The sequence below is a fragment of the Nymphalis io genome, chromosome 25, assembly GCF_905147045.1.
Source record: "Nymphalis io chromosome 25, ilAglIoxx1.1, whole genome shotgun sequence".
NCBI classification, from domain to species: Eukaryota; Metazoa; Arthropoda; class Insecta; order Lepidoptera; family Nymphalidae; genus Nymphalis; species Nymphalis io.
Window position 1 is genome coordinate 2,452,584 of NC_065912.1, and position 24,994 is coordinate 2,477,577.

Sequence of the window (24,994 nt, forward strand, 5' to 3'; positions counted from 1 at the left end):
CCTTCAACGCGTCACGAAATAAAATGGCTTCCCACCGCGATTGGAAAATGAATATAGTCATGCTAGACTCGAAATTTTTTAAAAGTATCTACAAACTAATCAGGTCTCTATGTCGTTTGAAATAGAAGCGGTATCGCTGTGAACGTATCGATACATAATTTTTGATGGTGCTATTTGCATCATAGTTACAGCGCCATCTATACGGATTCCGACAAAATTTTTCACCGAACCATTTCTTACAAGAACTGAGCACACATACATAAATACGTATGCACTAACCCACACACCCGCAACAATGACTACACAATCGAACGCACCCACACTCCGAGAAAAAAACGATAAAAAAGTGCACACAAACATCTATTCGAATTTACTTTGCACACTAGCGAGCAAAGGATGGCGTTCTATTTTGAAGTTTCGAATTTTTTCGAAATTTCGCTTCGCGGATTCGCTACGAGTTTAAATAAAATGTACACGGCCGAATTCAAAAGTCTTCGGTGTTTATACGAAAGATAAGATAAGTAAGTATAACTCAAATACCCAAGGTTCGAATACAAGCGCGGCACTCACACTCGTGCAGACTTCATGAACGACGGTGCATTCTGCGCATGTGTGCCGTGTAGAGCGACGGAGCAGCTTTGAGATGGGTAACGTACTTTTATTTATGTATTTGATATCACACTAACATTAAATATTTAAATGTTTATTAAAAACTTTTTGAAACAATAAAAAACTAATATGATAGAATTTAATAATTTTTTAAGCCCATTTTAAAAACTTTCTAAGCTACTTAAATCATGTTTTCGATGTCCGAAACTCGACATAAACTTTTGAAAAAAATAATAATAATGTGATATATTTTACTGTTATCTAAGCTTATTTTATTATTTTTAATATTTAATATAATATAAAAACATATATTGAACTCAAAAGCTCGAGGAAAAATTGTATATTTTTAATGCGATTGTGGGTGCAGCAAGTATCAAGAGCGCATCGCCGGGCATTCTCGGTCGCAGTAAATACAAGGTAATGGCTAAGTACGCACGCGGTCTAGTACAGTGTGCGCCGTCGGTGCAGTGCCGCCTATGCACAATCAGTAGAGAGTCGCATTTCCGCTCCCATTCAGGACCACGACACGCGACAACCGCTAAAAACCTCCAAAAAAACAGGAATCCAAATTAAGAGAAAAAAACTAAAAAAATAATAATATTTAAAACAGACTATATTTTATAAAATAATTAAAAAAATATATATTCATATCATTCGCGTAGTGCATTCTCGTGATACAAAATAAATATTTTTGGGATTTAGTGAATTTTTTCGTCGTAACGTTGAACAAAAAAAATATTATTACGCTGCGATGCACACATATCAAATGGAAACTTAGGACCCGAACTATATATTATTAGGCTAAAGAATATTTTTGTGTAAGTGACGAGCGTGATGTGCTTGTATATCATATGTGACAGTGTCGCGAAGTACGGCTGAGCGAGTGTTGATGACCAGGTGACGCCGATACGTGCTTGGAACTTTTTCGTTGTTTTTCTATTATTATTTTTTCAAAAATTACCACCGAAGTGTCAAACTGGACCGAGGAGGAACAGGCCACCTCTGGCGCATGTGAGTACAGTTGAATTTAAACCTCCGCGGACAAAGAAAACTTTTGCGTTTCTGCTTTTCGATAGCGCCCTTAATCTTACCGTCTCCTTGACTCGGTGTCACGGTGTGCGTAATGTAATCGAACGCGTACGTGTGCGTGGGGTTCACGCACATTTTTTTGTGTTTTTCTTTCGACCCCCTCCATCGCGCCCCACCTATACTCGTTAACGTTTATCTGTCCCACTCTTTTTTCTATGACAACGCGTCACCCCCGTGTGCGTGTGTACGCGTGTGTGCGTTAATAAATTGCAACCTATATTTTGATCGAAGGCCAATGACGGCATAGAAAATGCCATTCTAGATTTCTATTCCATATTTAAATATTCAAATTTTTCTTATAATATTAACGGTCATAACTTCGATTCGATTGTAAGTTGACGCGCGCTGAAGGAACGTAACTTCGTAACAGCATACCTTTTATTACATTTAACTTTTCAAAAACAGGTAAAACTTCTACGAGATTAATTTTAATTATTTTTCTATTAATAATATATCGAAAACGTAGAGTTTAAGTAAGTTTTAGAGTAACTTTCTTAATAACGCTACGAAGCTACGCGGGGTCGTAGGCTAAAACTCAGCCGTCGGAACTTTTTGGCGCCCCAAAAATCATAATGCGTTTTCCATCTTGTACAATAAAGCTATATAAAAACTTATAATATAACGTTGATCAAAATTATAAATCCATAATATTTATTATAATTGAAACGTCTAACATACTAAAATTTGCAATTTTTAATATAAAACTTATAATACGTATATGTATGTGCAGAAATTGATAAATTAAGTCGAGAAGTCGTCCTTGAGTTGTATTTTTAAAAATGGAACCAGGTCACGAGCGTTGAGGATATTTGATAAATGCACTTGCAGTTTTGACCTCAAAATTATTGTTTTAACAAAACGTACAGCGCCAAATCTACTCCGTACATATTTGATAACAGAAAATGTAATACTACAACATTCAAGCTATATTATATAGCAAAATATTTATAAAGATGTTGCTTAAAACATTAAACTTAAAATAAAACTTTATATTTTAAAGATAATAAGTAGATGATATATAGAAGCACGAATATTTAAAATAAAATAACGTCATTAAATATATAAGAAAAATTAAGGGCATTCGAAATTCAAAGTTCAAGTTCGCGCCCTCGAATGCGCGCGAGTCCTTGCGCACGCGCTCGGCCAAGGCGAACGCTGACACAACTGTCAATGTTACAACTAGTCACTCGATCGGCGGCCATCTTGCGTTTAGAAATACGTACAGATAATGTATTTACTTATGTCTCAATATCCTTCGCCTTTGCGGGAAAACGACTATCGATTTAAACAAAGACTTTTTATATGACGTCACGTTTTTATTGTTTTACGATTTAGTCTTAAAGTGATGTAAATTTATTTTAATTGTACATTTAAATAAATTCTTTATTAACAAAGATTAATCAAATTGATATAATTGCAAGTTCATTGTGCCGGCGCATTTTAGAAAGCATCGTATAAAAGATAGAAACTGTACAAAAATATAATATTGGCATATAGAATATAATCTATAAAGTTATTAGTTTTATTTATTTTTTACTTGATTCGATGAATTAATTTATTCGAGTCAAACAATTACTGAAACAATTTATACGAAAATAAACCTCATAAAGAAATATTAAAAATATAATTGAATTATTTTGGCAGCAAGTTCTTATTTAAATATTTATATAAATCGCATTTGACCCCGCGAATTATATACGTTTAAATTGTAATGCGATAAATAATCTTGATAATCGACAAGGAATCAACGTCAAATGTCATGACGAACTTGAAGAAATGTCAAGAGTTTTTTTGAAAGAATATTTGTTTGACGAAAAGGTTCAAAATTTCAACTTCATGATTTCCATTTAAAAATATGCTTTAAATGAGTGTAATAATGTAGTAATTTATTTAAAACACCTTTTTTATCATATTTAAAAAGGCGGTATATTTTAAGAAACAATAAATATCAAGATTGATAATAGTCTTGAATGTTGACAAATATTAAAATATATTTGCTTTAAGGTCATTATCCTTTTATTACGGCATAATATTGTGAAACAATGTTTTTTTCCTGATATTAAAAAAAACACGCACTTATTTTCGTATGTTAATAAGAATTATTATACGTTATTTGTAGATAGTTATTTCATTTTGTGATAAATAAAGTGAATCGTTACTAATGACGAATAAAAAAAAACTTTAATTAAATTTTTATTTTAAAACACATTAAAATAAACCAAATAACTAACTTTATAATCCATAAAAAATAGAAAAGAATATTTTGTTATTATAAATAATTTCATTATAAGCTTGTAATTTATTTATCATATTAAATTACTCGTTAAATGTCAAATGTTAATTAAAACTGAAAAGAATCTGAACCATCTAAATCAATTCAATACTTTTTATAATAACTTTCAGTTGTGCTAAGAACGGAGATTAATATAACACTCAGTGAAGATTACATATACAAAATATGTATTCTAAATTTAAAATTATTTATTTTCATATTTCATCGACGTATTCTTAATCAAAAGGCGTTCTTAATTTAAATAAACCATATTTCATTTACGTATTATTCAGTGTTCTAAATTTAAAGTTCAATTTTGAATTATAGATATAAGCAATCCAATAGACCACAGATTAAGTGAAGTTGTGAGAGGTCGAGTCAAACCGGAATTGGGAACGTTCGGTCAATGTTACTACGTTCCTATTTCGGCTCAAGAAACACAGAGCCACTAAAATAATAATATAATAACAGATAAATAATAAATTTTTTGTTCCACAGTAAATATATACCAACAAACGGTGCACAGATAATAAATATAGAATTATGCGTATTTCTTGTTATTAATATTTTTATTGTTGAATATAAATGTAAGTTATAATGATAATACAAAATTAAACTTTGTTTGTTAAAATCAATTCAAAAGAGAAGACTATTAGTGATTTTGACTATAGCAACATTTAAAACATTATTAGACTAACCTATCTCGAGTTGTATATATACAATGTGAATCGTTTCGTCCCACAGCTGGGCAAGTGTAAATCGAGATGAAACAGATCAATTATATTATAGAAAGGTCAACAGAAACCTGAATCAGGAACGGTCAATGTTACACCATTACATTTCTATTCCGGTCTATGTCTAGGTCTAGCGCAATCAAATGCTACGTAGGCGGTTTAGTACACCTGTTCTGTGAGGGACATTTGTAAAGATGTTTGCGTGTGTATCTTCGTATCGGCTAATTGTTTATTTAAATCGATTTTATATTCAGTAGCCTTTATATACATTACTTTGATATTAATGATTAAATGATTTTATTATTATTTAGTAAAATTTTTACTTATTTATAATTTTATAGCGCTGTGTAGTGAATTGGTAATGTTGTGGCGTTAGAAAGCTTATAAAGACTCGGTTAGGTATGTATCACAAATTACTAGTGGAAATACTCACCCAACGGGCTTGCACAGACCACCACCTAGTCATCATATAATCACGTGATACATTTTTAATAGCACCAAATAAAAATATATTTTAAAACAATTTGAAACCGAAATCATTTTTTTAACATTATGAATTGAATTAAACTTTATCAGAAAATTGTTTTTTTAAATTATGTCAGTAGCGTTTTATTGAAATTTAAATTAATATTAATTATGTATTTCGCTTATGATAATGTTTTAATAATTATATTAATGAAATATGTAATAAATGTATCATTAATTTTGCAGTGAAATCAGACACTGACAGGGCAATGATCAGTTTAAAAAAATAAAAATAAATTTTGGATGAAATTTATTAAAAAGTTATTCAAGTTGTAATTCGTAACATAATAACAACTTAAAGCTTAGTCATTTATCCTTGTAAGTGCTTAATTAAAATTCATTACTTTTAAACGATTCACAAGTTTTGGAACGAAATCAAAATTAAATTCGCTTTCGTTGGAAAAGGACAGAGAATGAGTGAATAGTTGAGTCATAACTCAATTTATGCGAAAACATCTGCTAACCAACATCCCGTTAGGCTGCTTACATAGGAACGTTCGTCGTCGAAGAATTTTTTTTTTTCGATTTATATCTTTTATTTTTTTATTCTTATGCTGATTTATTGCTATGAAAATACATCTTGTTAGGATGTTCACACACGGACGATTGTTATCTTAGCTGATTGCATTGCAACGTTACAAAGTATGCAATATTTAAAGAACTAAATATTAGTATAATTATTATGTGGGAATATAAAATATCGCATTTGTCGTGGATTTGCTTAATATTCGTAATACGAAGATATGTAACAACGGCTAAGCTTATTCTGACCGGTTGTACTATAATTATATATATTTCAATTTATCTTGAAATTACCAAAATATCCCCATGGATATCACACCAATACGCCATATATGTTTCTGCTATTAAATTTTATTATTAAGAAATTGAACTAAATAACCTGTGAATTATAATTCAAAAACAATCAAATGCAAAGTATATATATATATATATAATAACACGATATTAAATTTTTAACCAAATGTCGCTTAAAACAATGAAATCCGCGTATTCATATAATAAAAAACCTTATAATAATAATAGTAAATACACAAATCACACTATCAAAATAAACTGTTTTTAAAAATGGAACACAATAAATTTTCGAACGAAAACTTCTCTGTATGCTCAGCCTTGCCAGTAACAATAAGTACGCAATGACCGGCCTCCAGACGAAAGCAATGAGTAAAAAAGAAAAAAAAATACACACTTTCGCTCGGCCCGAAATTGAATGACCTCATTTCGTTCGTTATTTTTTATTTTTTTTGTGTGTTTCCAACGTGTTTTATTGTCTGTGGTAATATCGGTTATTATTCCATATTTCCTGAGTAATGTCAGGGGTAACGATTTATTGATCCTTGAGGTATTAAATATTTATAGCTTTAAATGTATATATAATTACTTAATATAATCGATGGAATTCGTTTAAAAGTTTTATTTAATAAAGATTTCGATTAAAGTTTTCTTAAAGTAAAAATAAATCTTAGTTTTTTGTGTTCGTAAAATATCGTGGTTTAAAAATACATTGCACAATGCTTATTAATAGTTTTTTCATGTCAATATTACATTAAAATAAGTGGTGCTCAGTTTTATATAAAATTTAAAAAATAATTATTATGGCCGAACAATTTAGTAAAGGAAATATGATTATAATCGACTACCTTTTGTCGTCTGGCGTTGAAAGTGTATACGATAGTGAATTGTGATATTTTATATATTTCAAAATTATTGTGATGCTCGATATGATAATTTGCGAAATTTATAAAATTTATTAATTTAATAACGTTATTGTTTTGAACATTCCTAAATATTTTTATAAGTCAATATGCAATTGTTATATTCTATAAAAAAATATTTAAAATTAGAATTAGTCTTTGAATTCATATTTCTAAATTACCACCTCAACATTATATTTACAAGCTAAGAAATATTTAATCGATAAAATATTTCAATCTTTGCATTGTGAAATAATAAAAAGTATTATAATTATTTTTAAATAATATTTATTTTGTTATTTTAAAGATGAACCTCATTTAAATTAAACCTCAACTGAATGTCTTATTTAATAGCTTTATTAATTTTATAAATTAGTAACATGTAGAATGATTGCAATTTTTCATTTCAATATTATAACAATTATAATCACATTCTTGAAGATCGAATAAGAATGATTGATTGATAGCAATTAACGTATAAAGGAATTCAAAACACACGTTATAGACTTGTTATCATTCGTCAGTTGTTTGCTAAAAATTATACGCTTCCGTGTTTGTTTGTTTATATAAATATAATTAAGATGCACGATTCCTTGCTGATGAAATTTATAATAACAGCAATTATTATTTTTATTATGAAACAAAACAAATTATTTAAACTTATTGACAATTTTTTATTAATGTTGAAAGAGCTACGTAATATTATATTTATAAACTCTCCTTCACACATTCACACACACACATCCATACATACATACATATATATAATTTCTAGTATATTCATATGTAAATTAAGATGGATGGTCATGACATTGTGTTAATATTATAATAAATCTATATCATTGTTTTATATGTTTGTTTCAAGCCACAAACGAAACTTTTTAAATATAATTAATGTATTTGTTTATAAATGTTTTTCATGTAGCTAATATTGATAGTCGTAAATAAATAAAAGAGGTAAGTAACTTGTAAAAAAACGATATAAGAGTGTTTTTAAAGGCGTATTTATATAAAGTACTACCCGCCCGCCCCAACTTCGTTCGGTTTAAAGAGTTATCTTAGTGGATATTTAAAAAGAAATTTAAACCTTGGGTTACATTATTGAAATTTTACAAATTGAAAGAATTTTTCGGCTTAGTAGTTTTTCTGTTTATCCATAATAAAGAAACGTACAAAAAATCAAATTCTATCTCTTTATAATAATAGTCTAGATATACCGGATAAAGGATGTAAGTTAGATTAAGTTTCATTTGCCTTTCGAAAGTATATAACAAACAATTTTAAACAAATTTTGAACGGAATAATTTTCATATTACATGAATAAATACGCGCCATAACTAAAACTTTCCTAGCAACCAATAATTTCGAGTAGCACAGATTAAAATCAAAATGGCGGCCGTGGGCAAAGGATCAGGTTATCCATCGTTGGCTGCAAAATAAATTCCTGCTAGTAAAAACTGATGCAACTCATCCGCCGAGATCTTAAAACGAGAAATAAGACGTGACAAAAACCAGCCGCGCTATTCGCGCTCGTTCTAAGACGCAATTTGTGAGCACCATCTGGTTTTGTCTATGGCGCGCTTTTTAGGATCGCCTAATGGAGTACTTGATGAATATTCAAATAATTTTCGCTGATAATATAATGAAAAGTTTCATAGTAAAAATCAATATAAGAATATTTGTTAAATAACGATTTCGTTTAAGGTAATATCTCATTTAGCATACAATGCTATGTACATAAATGGACCCGCCTCGTCCAATAAAAGGACAAACAAATGTCTAATCGTGAGAAAATCCACCGAGAACGAGTTCGGTTCGCCGAATTTAAAAAGAACATTCTAACCGGACGACTTTTTATATAGATTCTAACTCGCCCAAAGCTACCGAGAAGTATCCAGTTACGAACCAGTTTCTACGTCAGATACAAAAGTTATGCCTTATATAATTTAGTCTCGCTCACCACGGACGCATCCGCGGGCAGCGCTGTCTCGAGCTATGTCATTCACGCCGTTAGATATTTAAAGCGCTGATGAGTGCTTCAAAAGCGATACCTTAAAGCGCTCATAGCTTCGGAGCTACGGACAATGGATATGTACCTTTATATTTATATGAACGCACTTATTACGTGTATATACGTGTGCATTTAGTTTGTATGCGGGTAAAAAACGAAATAAGTCGTCGGTGAATGACCGCGGCCGCGGTTGAGGCAGGGCAGGTTTCAGGACGTCAGCGCGGGCAGTTTGACAGCTTTGGCGTTCTCTTTTTGAATTGTCATTTTTTTATTGTTAGATCTTGTATCATGGCTTCGGATAATGTTATACGGCCATGTTCTAAAGGAACGTGTTAAGTGTTTTTAAATTTATTTAAAAAAAATTATAACATTTCAAAAAATATATCGCTTATAAAAGTTTATCTAAATTAATTAAACATTGTGTATGTCACAATTTTAACGATAAAATAAATGAAAATCGCAGACACGGCAGTTAATTATTTATAACTATTAAATTATTTATAACCGAGCTAAAAACTTAACATTTAAAGCCGAGATATCATTATCGATAATGTCAATGTTTAAAAATAAAAATAAATACAAACATTTTAATTCAACATTTCTGATGTATTTTTTTATCCATTAAAGAGTTTAATTTATTTTTAATTTACAAATAAATCAATAAATCTTAATATCTATAATGTTGTTTATAATTTTTCATTGTATGTCGTTCGGGGATAATATTCTTGTTTTTATCAGTTCACCACACTTTTTATGAGTCAATACAAGAGAATTGAACTTTTGATAGCCAATATTATATGAAACGGAATTTTCGCCTCTAAGAAAATTACATTAAGGAGTACATTTCTCTAAACACTTAATATGAAATAAAATCTACAGACTAATAGATCATTGACACTTAACACAGAATAATTGCGAACGTTGAACTATGAGACAGTAATTAATAAACACAATAAATATGATACGAAAAAAGTCTACAGATAATTAAAATTTTAGGTAAACATTATTCATTATTACTATTTTTATATTTAAAAAAATGTCACAGTGCAATATATCGTGGAATAAATATTTACATTAAGGCTACTAATTACCGATAATTGTTACGATTACTCGTATGTTGTGCCTCATTTCTTATATTATTTCCGAATGTGTTGCGTTAGCTCTTCTATGAGTAATACATTCTAAAATCAAGTGGAATTCGATTTAAAATACATTTTAAAAAAGAATTCAATAACTAGAATCTAGAATGCATACATAAACAGTGAGTTTTAAAATATTCCCAATTAATTGAGTTTATAAATTATTTCGTTTTGGTGAAGACATTCTCATATTAAATATTTATAACGTCAAAGTACAGAAATTTTATTAATGTATATATTTCTATAATATACGTAACATTATTAATAAGACAAAGTCAGGCAAATAGGCCATCTGATCGTCACCTTTGCCCACAGACATTAGCATTGTAAGAAACAATTTCCATTCCTTATATTGTCAATGAGCTGCCAACCATGGGAACTAAGATGTTATGTCTCGCACACTCATTATTATACTACTAATAATACATACTATTTTACATTTGTTTCTTGAAATATAATAAAAAAAAATTATAATTTATTACGACCTCCTTTTAATATTTTTAATGAAAAATTAACTTAAATTTGAACATAAAACGCTTAATTTTCTTTTACATTATTTTAAAATGATTAGTTGACATGTATCCTGTAAGATTTTTAAAAATAGAATTACAAATTACTTATTAAAAAAAGATTATTTTTTATTTCAAAATTGAAATATTCTTTTAATGCGTCATTCGAAATTTGAAAAGAGAAGTCTAGTGGAATTCCGTTTAAGTCAGTTAAAAATATTGAATACTTATGTAAAAGTTTGTAGCCAAGGAAAGTTTTATTAATGAGTATCGAACGGGAAGCCAATATAATTGAAAATTCAAGTTTTCTTAGTTTTCGACGCAGGTTACGAATCTTTGCAAACGTAACGTCTGGCTGAGCGCGGATGTACACATTAATAATGCGATTATTATCCATGTAAATTCCAAACGCGTATTTATTTTAAATATTAGTAATAGTTTTGTAAGTTATTTTTAATTGATAATTTTTCTAAATATTAAATCTGTTGATATTTTAGTGTTTCTCATAATAAATATGGATTATTTTTTTATTATTAAGAACAGTATAAAAGCAGTATATTTAATAATATATTCTGAAACGTTTTTAACGATTTTTTTTGTAAAATCTACATTCTAATGAGAACTTATTGATTTGAATAATGTTTTTTTTTAATTTGTTTACAAGCTAAGGTCTGATTATTATTTCGAGTTCTCGGTCTAGATTGGAACGTACGACCATAGATATTAATTGTCTAGTGTTGGTTTAAAGTTCATTATTGAGATGGAAACACAATCCTTCGCCATAGTCGGAACTAGGCGTTGACCGCTCATACAAGACACGCTTTCTACGTCTAGCCTTAATTAATATTTGACAAAATATTATTTTATTATCGAATGAATATAGTCATATGATTAAATTAATAAGTCTGTATATGTATGTTTGTTACCATTTATACCGAAAATGTATTTTAATCATATATGGCTGATAATATTGATTGATAAAAAGTTATTTGATTACATTTCATTATAACAATAGCATCTCTTATATGTTATATACTGCGATCAAAATCGAACCCGTAGTTCGATTCGCAAAACAAACATACACATACGTTTTTATACATATATAAAGTCGTAAAGTTAAGTGTAATATAGCGTGCTTCAGTTAGCTTATGATAAAACGGTCGGTTTTTAAGAGACAAAGCCGGGTTCGGCGTGAGGCGATCGATAGCGTGGAGTGGACGAATCGACGACCCACAGAACTGAAGACGGCACTGAGACGCACGAAACTATAGATGTGCTTATCTTAGAAATTATATTTAACATACAAATAAGTATTTAATGTATTAACAGTTTGAATTGCAGAAATGCATGTGCGTGTATTTCTGTGCATGCAATTATATTTACAAATTCAGTTGTACTTTTATTATTTTGGTGCTCTATTTATAGTACTTAATAAAAGATAGGTATAATTTAAATTACACAATATATATTATATATAATCAAATATATTTATATTGTATACAAAAACTTAACTTGAGTTTCTTGTCGGTACATCTTGGTTGAATATAGATATGTTTCGAACAGTTATTTAAAAAAAAAGCAACTTTCATTCGACATATCACACAACTTATATATTATAATCGACGTTAAGTTAACATGAGATACATGCAACAACTTTGTAAATAAAGTATTCCATATAGAATACGTATGTAATATAATTCAATGAAAATACATTTTATATTACATTTTCAATATAAACTTCTTATAATATAATACCGCGTCCACATGTAATAAATTTTGCTAGAACATCAACGAGCCGAGACGGTCAAAGGTCCCGGGGGAGTCTAGGGATAAGGCGCTGATGTTAACTTTAAAACTATTAAATGGAGCCAGTTTTGACAGTATTCCATTTTCAAACTTTTTATAATTATAATAAAAATATGAAACAATAATAAAAAACATTATGAATAACATTTTCCTCATAAAATTTTTTAAATTTTCGAACATAAGAACAAAATAAATATGCATTGAGTCTAATTTAAAAATCGAATTTTAAAAGCGTTCTTTCTGCATACTAATGCAATAGGAAACTTTTAAAATACGAAAACATTGAGCAGTAATACCAGGTAATCATTTCTTATATTTCAATCATACGGATCTGATCGTGTGTTTTTTAAAACTTTTATTTAACTACACCTGCTTGTATGTCAAATATTGAAGTTTTTTAAAGTATTTCGATAAAACTAGTTGACTTGAAATTTTGTACAACTTTTGTTTTTGTCGACAAATGTTAGAAAATGCTGTCTTTTTCTTATGAATGTCAAATCAATAATGACAGAAAGAGATAAATCAGTGTTTAATTCAGTCGCTAAGCAACGTTTATAAACAAGGCCGTTTATTTGTTAAAATATTGTTATTACACGACTGCTCAAAAAAGGAGTGTAATGTTTTCAATATTTATATATGCATTTGAGTTTCTTTATTCTATTATAACTTTAAAATGCTTGAACGGATTCGGATGTATGGGGTGTCGATAGAATACTTATATAATCGGCATCCTAGCTGTACATTTTAGGTAATTCGTTTGTTGGCAGAGCATCGTGTTTTTTAATTAGTTATTGTAATTAGGAGGTATTGAATGTTAACTGAAGGTTAATAAAATATTGAAAATTTTACATTGTTATTTGTTCATAGTTGAATCGAGAGACGAGTAAAATTATTTATTTATTTTATGGCATATTTAGTAAAAATAAATTTTTCATTTGCAAAAATACACTTATTTATAATAAAAAACATTATAGATCACATACAATAGACAACATTCATTTAAAATTTCTCATGAAATTACAATTATTTGAAATTACGAAAAATAATAGGTTATTTTAATTCCAAAATTTTCTATAGGTAATAAAACAACATTTTAATAAAGTTTCCGTTTCGTACCTTCATTTTAAGAATATATAATTATTACTTACATTTAAAATAACGTTTCATTTTGAAAATTGTTCGAAAAAAAAAGTCATACTTTTAAATTATTTTATTCGAAATACGAAAACAGCAAACTGTATTTTTTTTTTCAATGATAATTTCGTATACCAATTTCGAAATAATAATTTTAATTCCTACGACCTTGAGATAAAGTACAAAATTGAATGTTACATCGAGATGCAAAATTATTCCAACTTTAATACATCTTAAGAATTCACTCTCAATGCCACAGTTGGCGTGTTGCCAGCTACATTTGTAACTATTAACACGTCTGTCCGTTTGTTTTGAATCCATTGTTATATTATATTGACGATTGATTTCAAGGAAAGTTTTACGTTGAAATTTAAATTATATATTTCAAATATAGAACGTGTTCGTTTTTTTCTTTTTAGAATAAATAAAAGTATGATGTGAGCGTATAATGTTTAAAGGAACAAAAACTTTATTATTTACAGCTTTATTACTTATTTAATCTATCAAATGTAAATGTTATATGGGATGAATATTTTGCTTAACTAATTAGGGTAAGGTTGCGAATATTGGACCAGTGCTTTGATTGGAATTAATTTTGAAAATCTTTCGTTACATTCAAATATCAATTCTATGTTATATTTCAAGGTTTCGTTGAGTACTAAGATATGTCAGTGTTTTTCAACAAACAAGTTTTCAAATGAATAGTAAGTAACCTGTGAATGTCCCACGGCTAGGCTAAGGCCTCCTCTCCCTTTTTGAGTACGTTTGGAGCTTATTACACCACGCTGCTCCAATGCGTGTTGGTGGAATAAACAGGTGGCAGAATTTCGGTGAAGTAAGACACATACAGGTTTCCTCACGATGTTTTCCTTCATCGTTAAGCACGAGATGAATTATAATAGTAAGTTACCCATAATATATTATATACCTAAGTACCTCTACAGTTACCTTTGTTAAGTACCCTAATATGTTCCCGTTTAGTATATATTTATTGATAAATTCTAATTAGCAAATCGATACTAATATTATAAATGCGAAAGTAACCGTCAGTTTGTTGCCTTTCTATCTATTAAGCTTTCACGGCTAAATTACTGAAACGATTTTGATGAAATTTGCTATAAAACGAGCCAAGGACCTCCTGTACACGCATAGCTCCGGATGAAAACTAGTATTTAATATGTTGATATAAATTTGTTATTATTGTTATTTATGAATTACTACAAAGTGCCAAATGACTCGATGTACTAACCTTATCTTTAATTACCAAGAACTTTAAATAAAATATGTCACAATTATTCCAGGAACGATCTACCTCTGTAGGAAATATAACAAACTCAATAAAAGCATATGTATATGTATGAAATGCCAAAAGCATAATATTTGTATTCAAAATAATTGCTATGGAATATTAGTAATTGACTTATTAAAAAGAGTAAGAATAATTTTAATAAACAATAAGTACCTGCCTAATAATTTATTTTATTTTCATAATTGATTTTGAAATTTCCACACGCACCAGGGAACCAGTAGGAAGATAGTGAAACTTTTGCTTCAAAAACAGTGCTCCATTCATTGTGACAAAATCTCCAATACAATAAATCAGTGATAGCAGCTACGTAAATACAAAGCCTATTGATATAATCATCATATATCTGTTTCTCAACATATAAAACGTCTTGCTATTTTATAATTAAGTCCAAAATAGCGAACCTTACCCTAATATTTATCTAATGAAAGTGTGCTTTCTAGTAAGCGTCATATTGCACACATATGCGCTTGTTTGTGTGAGTATATTTCCTCGATAAATAAATTAAATGTCGGTGTTAATTCCATTTTTAAATTCGAACTACATTACATGTTTTTAATTTATTAATTTACATTTTGAATTTATAAATAGAATTTCGAATATTATATTTTCAAAAAAACATATTTCAATATCAGAGATATATTATATTTAATAATTTATATGTTTATTTTTTTTTATTAAATTTAATTGTGAATACGAATTGGCTTATTAATATTTTATCTGACAAGAAATTAAAATAATACACCTATATATTTTTTTTGTTTATCGATTCATACATTCTTTAAATTTATTTATTTAGCAATGTCAATTACTTATTTAATAGTGGAAGGCAATAGTAGATTTATTTATTGTATAAAGTAGAGTATTGTTTCATTTAGAATTTCCAATATTCATTAAAATAGATGAATTGCTTACAAAATACCCGAATTATAAAGAGCTTTGTTCGATAACAAAAGGGAAAATCCAATACGAATAATAGTCCCTAATTGTTTTCTGCATTTCAATGATGAGAGAAAAAAAATATTTTTTCCTTATATTATGATAATAGCTCACTATTTTTTAATCCTTTTGTTTTCGGCGTACATTACGAAAAACACGTAAAGCCCGGCTCGACAAATACGCGAAGAACGACAAAAACAAAAACTCGTCACAAAGCGAACAAACGAGAAGCGTAAACATCGAGCTTGCCCGAAAAACCTCTAACGTGTCCAAATCATCAAATGAAAAAAAAATAAAAGGTCATTGTCTACATGAAGTCAGTCGAATTGACAGGCCCCGCCCGCGCACGCCATTGGAGGGCCGCTTCGAAATTTGTACAAAAAACCCCAACCTAGTTCCGCCTTCTAAAATGTTTTTAACGAACCAAAATGGCCGACCGCTCTATTTGTTTATAGAACGCTAGACCCGCGCGCTCATTGTTTCGATGTTCGCATTTAAATTAAATGGCACGTTCGAAATTCGAATTTTAATTTATCGACTCCATTGTTGACTTTTTTTAATATTGAAACGTTACCGCTAGATAGTGCATGTATATATGTGTGTGTGAATATTAGATAACACACAAATAGCTTCAGGGTTGAACCAATCATGTTCAGTTATTTGTGCCCACGTCGAGTTGTAACGTGGAAGTGAAAATTTATCAGTAGATAAAACTAGCAATATGACGCCATGTTTAACATCTATCCACCTAAATTATAAGTGGCCAGTTCCTCATATTAATATAAAATCGTATATTTGTAACTGTTTTTTCTTATCGCTTACATTACAGACGCATGAATCATTTTCCTGTCAAACATTTAAAATTATTATATTATTTTTCACATAGGTACTTATTATATTTTATATCGAGAATATAATTCATTGCATACAAAAATGTCGATAACACAATGGAAATAATAAATATGTAATTAAAAATGCAAATTGAAAATATTTAAAAATGATTACAAACTTTTATGTTTTACAAATGGAACTACTTTTTTTTAAACTAACAACATTATGTTCGCGCCAATTTCTTGGCAAAAGGTGCAACGTACACTGCGCTCAGCTGCTTTTAGTTTGATTGGATTGTGTCGCAGGCGCGGTCGGATGTCGGAATATTGCTAATTTTATCTTTTAACTATTTTATTATAAGTTTCAATTCCATTAGATAATTATCTACTAATTAGGTTTGATACTGGCTCGCAATATTAATTTATTTTAAGATTAGTACCTACCTATTATTTACTTTGAATTGTTGTTATTTATTTAAAAAATGTAACGATGTTATATAATGAAGGGACCAATTTATTCAGTAGTAAATTTTATTAGTATTTTAATCAAATGTTTTTATAGCTCTATAAGTTTTCAATATGTACCTATAACTTTTTGTCAAACACATTAAAATACTCACATGATTAGTAGAGAGGTAATATATATTTCCTAAGCTTGAAACTCCGTTTATATGCACCGTTTTAGTACCTAAGTATTATAACAAAAAAAATATAGTCTTATTAAAAATATTTACATTTACTTTTATACTGTGAAAACAATGGTATTTCATTAATGATTAAATTATACGAATATCATTTGCAAGGTTTTCCTGTTTTCAATTTAAATTGTAGAAACTTGATGTAAATTTTAATTATATATGTAGTTTTGTTTTACATAAGAACGTAAACATAACACAAATACCATTATCACTGACGTACTTGTAGCATTTGTGTTCCAGCACAATTGCCGAAGTGTTTTCGTGTTATTCGGTGATAAAGTTCGCGAGGTTTAAAAAACAACTTTCAAGCCAAGTCTACGTTAATATTGATTTTCACTTACTAAAAACAAATAAAAGAAATGGGATTTTACAAACGATAAAAAATCTAATTGTTTCTAAAATCAATGGTAATATTCCGATAAACAACATGTAGATACTTATATAGAAGACTTGTATAAAAACGGAATTAACTTTCGTCATGTTTATTTATCAACAAAAAGATTCTACGAAATTATTTTCTATGCCAATACAATAAATAATGTATCTCAGTACCTTTTCTATAATATCTTTAAATAAACAATACACTCACGCTAAAGTTAAAAAATCATTCGTATAGATTTAAAAAAAAATCAAATGCAGGAAATCAATCATTCTCTTTTTCATACATTCATTCCTTACTTCTATAAAATCTAATAGGTTTAAAATGTTCCCTGTCATATCGTTATCGGTAGCAATAAACGCAATATCAGAAGCGCAATAGACCGCGCCCATGTGTTTGAACCACCTTTATTTGCGAGCCATGTTTGCGCTGTGTGCGCTCGCCTTTATCGTAATTGATGCGTTCCAAAATAAAATGTTTTCGAATTTATAATTTTTATTTTTGAAATCATTCTATTTTTAAACTAAATTGTTTAAAAGATATATCGTAGGTTGTTGGCTTTCGATGTAAGTTTTTGATGGCGTTTGTTTCTTTAAGTAATAATTCATAAAAGTAAATAAGTATTGAATAACTATTATTTAAAATTAAATACTTCTACACTTAATTTTTATTATAATAGAAGTAGTACAGAAAACTTTGGCAGAATATTAAAATATTAGTGAATAGGTTGTCAAAGTTTATTTGCCGACGGAAAATTTTTAAGCCTTAGATTTCAGCTTTTATTCAGTAATAAAATTTCTTAACCCTTATAAATAGTATAACATTATAGAAAGCTACTATTCCTGTTATAAAATGCAATATTGGACGATAAAAAAATAAACTATAATCTATCAAGGAGACACGGGCGACGGCGAAATTACGAAGCATGTCTAAGGGGCATCATTAAATCGAATTACTGAACAATTTTATAAATAGAACGGCAAAAACTGCAATCACGATGCGAACAAAATTACAGGAATTTTGTCCACAAAGTAATCACAAAATTAAGAGCAAAATGCGTAACCCGCGCACGCACACATCGATACGAAACGCATGCTTTTTTGCGTGCAAGTTAACGCACTCGAAGGCATCCGTTACCCACACAACCTCGCCCGTACGAAAAATGCGAACTGTATCTGTGTGCAAGTACGCACTTACACATAAGCGTAAGCTCGAAGGACACGCGGCGAGGTCGTTAACCCCGAGTTTTTTGCGAGCGAACGCAGCCGCACCGCGTACTGCTCTCGCCGTACATTGGCCGTTGCGTTTATTTTTTATTTTTTTCGCCATCTCCGAAAGATCGTTCACTCGATCGCGTCAGTTGATATTCGAGCTACGCTCTGTGGGAATAGGGATATGATGTCAGTGTTATTTTTTTACTAACCGGTTCCACTTGCCTTTATACCGTTTATTTAGATTACAGATAATTTCTGTTAGCAGCTTTGCTAGTTGAATTTATTTTTTCACAGCGACGCAGCTACTATATAAAGCTAATACTTTGGAAGCCTTAAGCCCATATTAAATGACTCACTATTCAATTATCATAACAGACGACAATTTCAAGCGGGTTATTTCGTATAACATTAATCTCGAACCAATGCCATCTAACGCTTTAGGTTCAACCTTGTTCCGTTTAAACCAGTTAAAACTGGTAACGGCTACTTTTTATATAGTACCGCTACTTGTATAAATGTAAAGAGAGCAACATCTGAATACGAACCAAGAATGGAATCGTCCGACAAAGCGTAGTTTATACTTGTAGTAATAATACTTGTAAACATCTCAGTTGCTGCAAATTTTACGATCGGAAGCGCTTAATAGTTGTGCTCGTAACCAGAAGTTTCTTTTTAATTGCAATGTTTTCTTCTGAGATAGTTTTCGATATCGAAAGTCGTACAATTAGTTAGTTTAGCAGTTTTATCGTTATAAGTTTAACATGAAAACAAATTGCTTCAATTCGAATAGGATTTCTCTAATATAGTCGACTTGGCCTATTTAAGTCGTACGTCCAAGTAAACTTTGTGATTGCTAAATTGAGATCGTAACAGTTGGAAGTCTGTGGTCTCAACTACATTGCAATTAGAAATAGGCACTAGTTCGTATGTGCATATCGAAGTTTAGAAAGTTTAATAACATTGGCTTTTCATGCAAGACCAAACGAATGTCTTAGTCGAATCTGACTCTTTGTAAAATGTTATTGACGTTACGACACCATAATGAGTCACCGCAGCACGAATGTCAAGATTAGCATTGTGTTGTAGTCGACTGTATACAATATCACGATTCAGTAAAAAAAAACACAAAAAAAATAATTCGTACAAAAGCATTTATTATACAAACTTTTAATTAATACACGTACGCAAAACCTCGATATTATTCATTACAAAAAAAAAATTAACAAAAGAAAAGTATAAACACGAGCCAATTCTCTGCTCCCCAAGTATATTGTTCCGGACCTAGCCCAACATTCGGCGAGCCACCCCAATTCCGTCCTGAACCTACCCCAAGCTGACGCACGTTGCGTCTGTGTAAACCTTGAGGTTTATGTGTGCGTACGGATTGAGACGTTCGATTCGTTGGTTCTTTTACTCGCTTACTTTTTTAATTCTAATTTTAAATTTAAAGGCGGGACTACATCTTTTTGTGTGATTGTTCTAATTTCAAATCCAAAGACCCTAAAAGAGGCGGGGCTGGGTATTGTTTAGTTGTTCTAATTTTGATTTTTTGCAGACCCTACATAAAGGCGGCACCGTACATTTTGATGCGTTCTAATTTCAAATATTTAAGGAGTCTTTGAAAGGCGGAGTTTACTTATGGGAAGAATAATTTATTGTTATATGAATTCAATCTTTCGCGAAATGAGACAAGGGTATTTTAGTTACCTACTAAAGTTTTTTTTCCAAATGATCTTGTTTGTTTAATGGATTTAGAACTTGGCGACTTAATTAGTTAGAATTAATTAAGTAGTATTAGTTATTTGAAATGTTTGTATTGTTATATTATTCCCAATGCATAATGTCAGTCATCTTTACAAAGACGGGGATATATTTACAATATTCAACAACAAGTAAAATATATAGATTTTTTATTTTTTTATTTTAGTAAATAAATGGATACTGATACTTAATCATTAAAATTAAAATAAAAAAATTTATTAAAAAAAATATTCACATAATATATAAATATATTTAAAATATACAGTATCTAAGTATATTAAAATACCTCATAAACCATGCTTTGTGTTTGTGACTCGACCCATATAAAGGTGCATGTGTGCGTGCCCCACATAAATACAAATACAAATTAGTGTTCAATCCGTGTGCGTACGTGGCGAGTGTGTGCGTGGCTTCTTCGCGCGGAATTCCAAGTTTGAAATTGGAATGAATGACGGCTGGGTCACTGACCTAAGTCAATCCTTTAGAATAAATATTTTTTAGTCTGTACATTCGGTTTGACAAGGTATTCATATTTCGTACCTTTATTCGATTTTTAGTCTTAATTTTTTTTTATTCATTTCAAATACGGTAAAATTTGTATTAAGTATTATTTAAATTTTATCAATATATTTATAAGCAGCGAACACTTTTTTTAAATAAATAATTTGTTACTATCTTTCTCTGCTTACTGGCATAGATCGGCGTTGTTTATATTGCCAATATGCCAACTTTAGATGTCTATTTGAAATAATACATTCGTGCAAGTGGGCTTTGGTGGGCACTTTGAATCGTATCGATACTGATTCATAGTAAACACATTCTCGATTGTAGTCGATTTTAATCAATCACACGAAATAGGAAGCGCCTCTTCAACTATTGTTGATTTAATTTTGTTTTTGTTACTGGCAATAAAACATACATCAAGGTATAGTTACTTCAACTATGAATCGTATCAAAATCGATATATCCGTTTTCATGAAATTGATTTATCGCATGTTAAATTTGATTTGAGTTTAGCAATTTTGGTCTATATCTAACAACTAGGGGCGGGCTGCAAATTGTATCCAAACAGTTTGTTCTGTTAAATAAATACTGTCTTATCTTAAAATCTATTGGCAAATGATTATCCAGAAGTTCCTTAACATAAGAAATGTTTTTAATACTACATTTCTAATGAAAAAAAATAAAACAGTAAAATTGTTAATGTTCTATTGTTAAATAAATAAAATAAAAATATTTGATAATGATAATTAATATCATAAAAATTAATAATACTAAAACAATTAATTTTAAAATTCCGATGTAATTTGAATTTCACTTCATCATCATCATCATCATATCAGCCGAAAGACGTCCACTGCTGGACAAAGGCCTCCCCCAAGGATTTCCACGTTGGCCGATCTTGCGCTGCCCGCATCCAACGGCTTCCCGCGACTAATCAATTCCACTTATCAAAATGCGAAATACGTAAAAAACTTTTGAATAAAATTTTAACGAAAATCTTTTACAATTCTCGCATTACTTGTTCTTTTGGTTACAAAACTTTAAAATGCCGTCGATTGTCTTTTAAAAGAAAATTTAATTATGTAACATAAAAATAACTTTTAATTTTTATTCACTTTGTTGTATAATGATTTAATAATAATAAAAGAACGCATTCGAAATATATTTTTTAAATTTCGTTTTGTTTTCATATTTGTTGTTCGGTTTTGTTTTGTTGTTTTTTATTCATTCGTTTTCACTCACTACTCCACTTATCCAATAGACTTTGAAAAAGTTTTCTTGTATAATCAATAATTATTTTTTTTATTAGAACACGCCCATAGGAGGTTGTGGGTCCAAACCCGGGCGACAACACTTTTCACGAGCTTAATTCGTGTTCATAATTCATTTAATGTTTCGCTGTTGATATCATCTTGAGATAACCTGCATGTGCCGGATGAAATTTTCACAAATTCATTTAACAATTGTTATTGAAGAAGCGTCGTGGAATAACTCAAAACCTATAAAACTATATATAAAATATTTGTACAAAAGTAAACACTTTTTCTTGCAGTTCATTGTCATAATAATAGTCCTTATTAATGCTATTATAAAAAAAAATTAACATTAAATTATATTATAACTGGAAATAATATACTACACTATATATAAATAATTTCTACCAACCCGCATTGGAGCAGCGTGGTGGAATAAGCTCCAAACCTTCTCCTCAAAAAGAGGAGAGGAGGCCTTTAGCCCAGCAGTGGGACATTCACAGGCTGTTACGGATTACGGATATAAATAATTATACTTTTTTATAATTTTTAACTGTCCAATAAATAAAATAAACTATTTCTTATTTTATAATAATATCTTTGCTAATAACTTAATTTTTTATACAATTCGGTATTCTTAAGGTTTATTTAAATTAATTGAAAATTAATTAAATAATGTAGGGTTGATTTAAAAATGGCGACACGATGTCTTATCGTTTGTCGTTAAGTTCGAATAAGTTAGAAAAGTTTGAAGTTTCAAGTATTAGAGAAATATTTAAATATAATACATAAATATACCTCATTCCTCGCCCCTGTTCATTATAAATACCACATTATACCAATTTAAATCGAAATGTCTCCGAAAACCCAACTTCCGGTTATTTCAGAAAAAAAATCAAAAGCCTTACTTTCCGTAGGCGTTTCCCCATCCGTGTGGGAATGAGACGGAAGATGTGCGTAAGTTAGTGCGGGAGGGGGACGGAATGAGGGCGATGACCTCTAAAACAAATCGTTGGTAGAGAGGGTTCGGTTTTAATATGGACAGCAAAAAAAAATTTTTTTTTATTTATATTATTATTTTTTATAAATTAATTGACCATAATGTATATAGTATATTAATTGACTTTAATTTACATTAGTTCTAGTTTATTTTATTATATTAATTAATTTAATAAAAACTAATTTTAAAAAAAAAACAATTCCACTCACCTACTACTACTCCTTCTCTTTCACCTCTTCCGTAAGACTCTCTATTCTCATTATTTATTTATTTATTGTCTATTGATACTGTGTTCTCTATGCCATTATAGAACTGGAAGAACAAAGATTTCATTGATTTTTTTTATTTTATAGATTTCATTCTGACTCCTTAATCAGGCTTTTATATCTTAGTTGTAATGTAAACTTTAGTCTCCATTATTATCAAACACTTGAGAAAAGAGTTAACAAACATTACCTCTATATTTTTAAGGAAATATTATACAGCTTCATAGTTGCTTAGATAATGTATAAATAATTTAATCGTAACATTACAATTAACCAAATACATTTAATTATCTTAGATTTTTTTTTCTTCTTCACTTGTATAACCTCTTATTTTTTTTAAATTATGAAAATTCAACTAAAAAACTATAATTAAAATTTCACGAAATAAATAAAAAAAAAAAATTACATTTTTCTGTAACCACTACCTTATCTAGGCACCCTATTCCCTAGACTCGTTACAAGCCTAGACAGGGACCTAGGCGAAAAATTGCAAGGGTGTCCTATCATTGATAACGTATTTAACACAATGGTGTGCGTGAACCCACACATTCTTGATGTTTGTGTTGCGTTCATTATTAGTCTTTTTATATTTTTAATCTGTAAAATTGTAGAGAGGTTTTATATGATATTGGTCTTTTATTTAACTATGAAACTAGTTTTTTGCTTCGACTTTCGCTGGATAATATTTTTTTATTAGTTTTATTTTCTTTTGGATATTTTTGTTAACTCATATTGTATTGAAGAAAACAATACATTAGTAAACAGTTTTTTTGTCCTAAGAATTTCCCGAATTAAATGTTTGTGGTATATAATAATATATATTAAAATTAACTTAAAATTGCTCTGTAGATAGATGTAATATTTATTGTAAATATATAAAAGAAAACCGATAGAAGTCGAAATTGACTTTGCCTTATTAGTTACATGAGTTTTTTTTTCTTTTAAACAGAGTATGTAAATATGCTTTATATATGTATATAACATGGAGTGGCGGTAAATCAAAGCTTGCATCGAATCCCATGTGTACATGTCCAAAGTACAAACAAAGTCGGTCGTAGTTCTTAATTAAAAATAAATTCGTCTATGACAATTCCGATCGTCCCACCCTCGTCCATTGTCTATGAAACGGTATCAGCCTATTAGTGTCCCTCCGGAACATTCCCACTAATGAGGAAGAGGGTTGAACAAAGGTATATCTTTGATAATAAAATAATATCACTCAGAATTACTTGCTATGTTAAAAAAAAAAACAATTTCTGTTTCGAATAAATGTATTCTATTAAGAGTTACGGAGGAAACAT

At 29.5% G+C, this 24,994-nt stretch overlaps 1 protein-coding gene across 2 annotated transcripts in view; it reads left to right on the top strand.

Annotated features, from left to right (window-relative positions):
* Positions 1-24,994, top strand: part of LOC126778110 (mushroom body large-type Kenyon cell-specific protein 1) — a 199,083-nt gene that overhangs the window by 89,926 nt on the left and 84,163 nt on the right. Inside the window, exon 1 of one of the 2 annotated variants that reach the window (XM_050501498.1) lies at positions 645-1,620. The exons of the other annotated variant lie outside the window; for it this stretch is intronic. The gene's annotated coding sequence lies outside the window, so the exon portion shown is untranslated. Of the gene's footprint in view, positions 1-644; positions 1,621-24,994 lie in introns of those variants that run through there. 2 annotated transcript variants of the gene reach the window in all.